General features: G+C 40.0%; 1 pseudogene; it reads left to right on the top strand.

The window, feature by feature from the left end:
• The first annotated feature begins 4,478 nt into the window (after positions 1-4,478).
• Positions 4,479-6,759, top strand: LOC115737053 (annotated as a pseudogene).
• The last annotated feature ends 956 nt before the right edge of the window (positions 6,760-7,715 follow it).

Below are 7,715 nucleotides of genomic sequence, written 5' to 3'. Positions count from 1 at the left end.
GTATCTAATCTACCTACCAAAAAAAAATTAGTGGTGGCTCCTAAATAAATAAAAATCAAACCTAAGTTGCGAATTGGTAGAGCTTGGGAGAGTCCGTATTTGGTTAGTTAATTTACCTAATTAACCTAATAATTCATTAACCTAAATTAATTTTTAGGTCGCGACAATGGGTAGACTCCACCTACAAATACTGATTTAACACTCGGTTTGATTGAACAGTGATTTACATCCGAATATTTGATTCATGTATTTTGGAGAAGATCAAGAGCCGGTTCTCCTAGCGTCCGCAAGGACAAAAAGATTTGCAAGGTGCAACCGTACGTAAAGCTGAGCTATCATTCAGCGGGGCCTCACGGCACTTTTAACATAATTGACATGGAAGTATCCTGCATCTTTAGCATTGGATCAATTGTGGTTTTGAATAAGCACAAGCCTCCCGGCTACCAGGAAATATCAATCGAAGAATTGTGATCTGAGGACTTGGAATTCCATTAGCAACAGCTGATGCCGGCTTATCATGCCTGTATATGCTAATTGGGCAGCGAAAACAAGTGCTGAATTCATACAACAGCGAAAAGTTGCCTTATTGTTGACACTTAAATTTTGATTTTCCTCAAATCAGTCATATTTCATAAAAATGAGAATCAACTTTAGTTCTCGCCAAAAATAATTTTCATGCATAATTATATTTTATTTTTGTCATGTGTGCATTGCATTAGCGTCGATCTACCATGGTGATGTGAGATTGATTTAGTTTGATGGACGATTTGGACTTAGATCGACGGACATTTTTTTTTTTTTAGCAATGCATGAGTGCATGTGCCGAAATTTTCACATGGGACTAGACCTATTCTTAATTTCAAATCGACCATTTTTTGTTCATTGAAATTTTAAGGCTTTTAATTAATTAATTGTTTAGTTAATTAGAGCCCGATTTGAGCTCGGACAAGCACGTTTGACCCGCACATTAGTGAAATTCGGCCAGCCCATGCTCTAATTCTTCTGGCCGAAATTTTCAAGAATTTTAAAGAGATAGGACTCTTTTTTTTTTTTTTCAGATTTTTCGATCCTACGGCCATTATCTTGTCTAGAGTTCCTAAACCGACGATTTGGATTAAATCTAATAGCTTACCCTTGTTCTATATATACATGATTAACTCTAGGGTTAAGGGGTCGGCAATTTTCTGCTCACAAAAAGAAAAATGATACACGTGAGCATAAGAGAAGGAAAGAGAGAAGTTTTTTTTAACGTGGATTGGTTGTGGTTGGTGCTTCTCCTCCTGGCTGGGTGCCCCTTTTTGCCTTTTTGCTACTGATTCGACCTCGAATCTTGCTACCGAGTACCCAATCTTCCTGCTATTCAATACCGGTTTTGCCACTGTGCGGGGCTATTCTTCGCTGCCGATTGGTGCCCGGATCCACTGCTATCCAACCCTGTTTTTCCTGCTGTTCGAGGTTTTTTTTTTACTACGAATTAGTGCGTAATTCGGCCACCGTTTAGTCCAGTTTTCCGCAGCTGTTAAGGGAGTAATCTAGCTGCTGTTTAGTGGCTTTTCACTGCTAAATCGAGCACAAAACAGCTTTGTTTTTTTTTGGGTATTTTTGCTACTAATCGGTGCAGATTTGTATCATTGTTAAAAGGCGATTAGCTTGGCATTTTAGAGTGATTTTCCTTGCAAATTGGCATGGAGTGAGGTTCAAATTAGCTACTGCGAGTTCATCTTGCCAAGGTTTCCTTAGGCACGCAAATCTCAGCCGATCGGTCTAAGCAAAGTCGCTTGGTGTTCAAGTTTGCTTCAAGATTAAATTAGGTAACCTTTCTAATCTATTGATATTCGGAAAATTATGCTTGATTTGAATATTCATGAATATTCGATGGATGAAGTAATTTTCGAATATATGGTTGCCTAGTTTGGTGGATTTTGAACGTGGAGCATATCTCCCATTTTTGAAATTGTACGTATCTTGAGCATAGTATCTTGAATTGATAGTAAATCTTTGGATATTTGATTTAAATTTAAGATAATCTGAAGTCCTATGATATCTTAAAGATATTACACACATCTTTGGAATATTGAAGATTATCTTGTGTCTAAATTGGAATCCTTAAAAATTCTTATCATATTTTTAAACTTGGAAAATTATCTAATATACTTTGAAGATCTCAAGAGATAACTTTTCCTAAATTTAAAAGATATCGACATCCTCTACGGATAGGGCTATATGCCCTTTAAAATTTTTGGTAATCCCCTATGGATTTTTGAAATTGATGCGGCCTTGATTGATTTTTACTTCTATGTTTAGCATGTTTATATTCTGCATATTGTTTGCCATTTATTGTCATAAAGTTTGAACTTTAGTAAGCAATATTTCCCATAACACATGCTCCCCAATCGTGCCTTATCTCTCGGAAAACGTACATTAAAGGCAACATATGACTTCAATCTCGAAGTACGATTGTGCCCATACGTGTAAACTAGATATCAAATCCTCGGTCTCGAGGAAAGGATTGCTAATTCCTAAATAGAATTTCAAGGTTTGCCATATGTATATAGGGACGACGGTGATTCTATAATATATTCACTTGCTAGCCTTAATCTTGGGGAATGTTGTGAATAAAATAGAAATTTCGGATTTAAAGGTGTTTTATGGGTATTATTGTTTACTTTTGTTCAAATTTCATTGTTTTCATGGTTTAAATAAATTCCTAAAAAATCCCAAAAAGACATCGCATTTTCTTAAGTTAAATCATGTTCTCTCATACCTTTCCATGTAAAATAACATCTAATAAAAATTGGGACTTTGAGGAATCAATTTCTTAAATTAAATTGGATGTTATTTCAGTTTAGGGTAGTCTTGCAATTTAATTTTTCATAAATTTGAAAATGCATAAAAAATACCAAAAATATCAATCATGTTGCATAGTATATAGTTTAGTTTGCATTATCATATTTTTCATGTCATGCATATTTGCCACGTCATTATGCCATGTCATTACACTCACATGTCATATAGGTAGATTGCATTAGCATTGCATTTAATAAAAGAAAACCCCAAAAAAAATTAATTCAAATCATCAAACTAAGGATTTGTTTTTATGGAAATTGGGTACCGAAAGGGCATTAATTGAAAAGTTAATGTAACCAAGTACCCGAATCCATTTAATCTCTGGTTCGCATGAAATAAAGTATTTTCTCTAGAATATTTTATTTAGTTTTCTAATCTACCTACCATAAAAGATTAGTAGCGGCTCTGAATTAATAAATTTTGCACATAATTAAACCTAAGTTGCAATTCGGTAGGACTTGGGAGAATCCGAATTAGGTTAGCGAATGTAATTAACCTAATAATCCGTCAACCTGGAAAATCAATTTTTAGATCGCGACAGTTATTCACTGTTTTGAAATACAGTTTAGAAATAAATGCTGAAGCTGATGAACCAAAAACCAGAAGAGAAGACAGTGAAGATATAACTGTGTTGTTCGACTAAAATCAAAGTGATTAAACCAAGATCTCATCGTAGTCATCAATGTTACTTTGAACCGACAAGCTAGCAGGTTGGAACAATCACACTGGATACATTCATCATTGATTTTCAAGATTCTATGAGCTCGTCTAAAAGGCGAATGGAATCTAACAAAGCGATTGCCACGGCTTGTGCGGAAAATTGATAATTATATACGAGAACAGAGCATTCTGTAGCTTTGTTAATTTTGTCGCTCTTTCTAATCATGCATAAAATTGCTAATAATTTATTAGAACAGAGCATTCTAAAGCGTGGTTATTTTTGCCGGTCTTCCTGGTAATGCATAAGTTGTTATGAGCAATGAGCACACATATGAAAGGTTTACACGTGGGAAAAGAACCAAAAAAGTTCCAAAACTTATTACAGTGGTACCAATTCAATTTTAAACCTTTTAATTGGACCAATTTAGTCGTAAACTACTTTGAATTTTTACTTGTTGAGTGCATCCGGCCAATTTTTATTTTTTATCTTTTTACTGAGGGCTACTGGCCGACCGTTGCCTGTCTTGGACGAGGGTTGGCTGGTCAATTAGAAGGAGCTCCCACATTACGCCAAAAGGCCGAACTGAACTTATTCTCATCGACGCAAAAGGTCATGCGCCAATCGCATGGTGGACTAGGAGTTGCAACAATTATTCACTGGCCAAAATCATCGTGCTCCAAAAATTATATCATTTAGCAAGTCCCATGCTGCTAAAAGGAATCATTTGAACAATTCTTCACCGGCCAAACTCATGATCCAATGATTAAGGGCTAAATCCAGATCCAGGAGCCACTCAAAGACAAACTCTCATTTGGCACCACCTTAATTCAATTAGCGTTCAAGAAATGCACTCATTTGCGCATGCCGGCATACGCCTTTTCTCTGCTTCTGCGTAAATAGCTGCTCTGATTGGCTACATAGCGTAGACTCGAATTCGATTTGTAATTCATTTAGTACCTTAACACCTAGTATGGCTTTCTTTCCCCTCCTTGGCCTCATTATCCTGCTCTTGAATGTCAATCCTGAGCTTGCTCATGCTGATGACTTACAAACTTAGATAGTCCATGTGAGTCGACCTGTCAGCAAAATTCTCTCCGAGGATGAAGACATTCATTCTTTTTACTGGTCGTTTTTGCCTCATAGCACCCAGGCCTTGGAAAACCAGCAGCGTATGCTTTATGCTCATCAAAATGTGATGACTGGCTTTGCAGCGAGACTGACTCCAGAGGAAGTAGCTTCCATGGAGAAGGAGGGATTCGTGTCGGCTCGACCAGAGAAAATGTATCACCTCCAAACAACACACAGTCCCCAGTTTCTAGGCTTACTACAGCAACTAGGATCCTCGGCGGGCTTGAATCTAGGAAAGAGAGTGATTATTGGTGTGTTGGACGGCGGAATATTTCCCGACCACCCTTCATTTAACGGTGCGGGAATGTCGCCTCCACCAGTTAAATGAAAGGGGAGGGGCGACTTCAAACCTTTCCAATGCAATAACAAATTGCTCAGCGCAAGGTCCTTTGATCTCTCGGCTAAGGGAAGTGGAATTGCTCCTCCTACTGATGAGGATGGGCATGGCACTCACACGGCTAGCATGGTCGCTGGCGCTTTCGTGTCCCCAGCTGATGCACTTGGGAATGCCAGAGGCACGGCAGTTGGCATGGCTCCAGATGCTCACCTAGCAATCTAGAAAGTGTGCTTCGGAGAAGATTGTCCCGAGGTAGATACACTCGCTGCACTTGATACCGCTGTTGCTGACGAGGTTGATGTGCTGTCGCTCTCACTTGGCAGTCCTTCTGCACCATTTTTCAACGGCGGCATCGCCATTGGTTCATTTGCAGCCACTTAGAAGGGGATCTTTGTGAGCTGCGCCGCAGGGAACTGCGGCCCTTTCCCATGCACATTGTCGAATGACGCCCCATGGATTCTCACCATCGGAGCAAGCACCATTAACAGGAATGTCGTAGCAACAGTGAAACTATGAAATGGAATGGAACACGATGGCGAGTCACTATTCCAACCCTACTTTCCTTCGACATTGCTGCCTTTTGTATACGCCAGGAGGAATGGTGATAATCAGTCGGCCCTCTGTGCCCTGGGATCATTGAAAGGCATCGACGTAAAAGGGAAGGTAGTCTTGTGTGAAAGAGGGCTAGTGGCCAAAATCGCCAAAGGACAGGAGATGGAAGATGCTGGTGGGGCTGCTATGATTCTAATGAACCAGGAAAGCGATGCATTCAGCACCTCTGTCGATGCTCACGTCCTTCCAGCATCTCATGTCAGCTTTTCCGCGGGGCAGAAGATCAAATCCCACATTAATTCTACAAAATACCCGACTGCTACGATTGTGTTAAAAGGAACTGTGGTCGGGAACCCAACTGCTCCAGCCGTTAGTTCCTTCTCTTCAAGAGGCCCCAGCACGTTTAGCCCCGGAATCCTGAAGCTGAACATCATTGGTCCCGACATCAGCATACTAGCAGCGTGGCCGTTTCCTCTCAACAACTTTACGAAATCCAATTTCACCTTCAGTATCATCTTGGGCACTTCCATGTCTTGCCCTTACCTTAGCGGTATCGCTACTTTGATCAAGAGCACGCATCCTTCCTAGTTGCCGGCTGCGGTTAAATCTGCTATCATGACGAATGCTAACCAGCAAAACCCCATGAAGAACCCCATTCTGGACCAAACATTTCGACCCGCGGATGTCTTCGCCACTGGTTCAGGCCACGTCAACCCTTTAAGGGCCCTTGAACCAGGGCTCGTCTACAATATCCAGCCTGATGACTACACACCTTACCTCTGCGGTCTAGGATACAGCGACAAGGAAGTGGGAGTAATCGCTCATAGGCCGATCAAGTGCTCTGGAATATCAAGCATCCCCGAGGGACAGCTGAACTACCCTTCATTCCAAGTCGCCCTCGGACCTCTGCGGACATTTACCAGAATTGTGACTAATGTCGGGGCTGCATATTCATCCTATGTGGTCACCGTCGTTCCCCCTCCAGGTGTGTATGTCAGCATGAAGCCTGCCAAGCTATACTTCTCGAAAGTAGGCCAGAAAGCGACCTACTCGGTCACATTCGGTCGTGCCGGCTCCGCTCATAAGGCTGGTGAGTTCACTCAAGGGCATCTGAAGTGGGTTTCTGGAAAATACTCGGTCAGGAGTCCAATTTCTATTGAATTTGAGTAAGAAGAGGGCGAAAAGGAGAAATTACGCGAGCAGTGGGTCAACTTTTGTGTTATATATGTAATTAAGTTCCCCTCCGCTTTTGCTGAATAGTTGAAAGAGTTCGTCCATATTTGCAATCTTCCTGTCGGCACCAGCCACACGACAACAGATAACTCTCATGCTCCATCTTTAAAGCATATATTTAGCTGGCTAGGCTAGCCCAGCATATTTTCTTTGATGGACTAGCCCAACCTGACCCATTGAGGCCAGCCATTTTTTGTTTTTTTTGTTTTTAACAAAGAGCTGGCGCTCCACTGGCCCTATAAAGAAGAAATAAAATAAAATAATCAAAAACTTAAAAAACTTAAAAGATTGTCCAAGTTAATGCCAGCCGAAACCACATAAGACGAGCCGGTGCTGATTGGACCTCCCCGTCAGCGATATCCGATCAAAATTAGTAGGAAAGGCTACATTGACAACTAAGTGATCCATGCGGTTTTCAATCATTTTATTATCTTACACCACTAATGTTCAAAAACATGGGAGAACAATCACAAAGTGAAAAATCACAATCAATGTGATAGAGGTAATGTGCAAGAAAATAAACCCGCTATGATGCTGGGCAAAATATATATATAGCCTCGCTATTGAGTCCAGGACAGCAACCTCCGGAGCTAAATCAAAAAAATTCAAATTCCATTTTCTTGACTAAACGAGAAACACTTGTAAAGATTTCTCTAATGATGTTTAAAGGCTAAAAGATATTCTTCTTAAAAGCAAACCTGATATAAACTCTACAGTTCTTTATCTTGCATATACAATCTTTTATCTTTTGTAAACTTTTTATCTATGGTGAATTCAAATTGCCCTACAAATGAACAAAAAAGGTAACACCCTATACTATATGACCATTACCTAAATGAGAACCTAACTATCTAATTAAAGCATTCATTTTCTTACATTTGTATTACTTTTTTTTAGATTATTTTTTCATTACTTTTGTCTTTTGACCCCTCAGCTCAGGAGAGACCCAAGTTCTGC

Source organism: Rhodamnia argentea, chromosome 9, assembly GCF_020921035.1.
Source record: "Rhodamnia argentea isolate NSW1041297 chromosome 9, ASM2092103v1, whole genome shotgun sequence".
In the NCBI taxonomy this organism is placed as follows: Eukaryota; Viridiplantae; Streptophyta; class Magnoliopsida; order Myrtales; family Myrtaceae; genus Rhodamnia; species Rhodamnia argentea.
The sequence above is the reverse complement of the archived record's forward strand: the minus strand, read 5'-3'. Positions and strand labels throughout refer to the sequence as shown.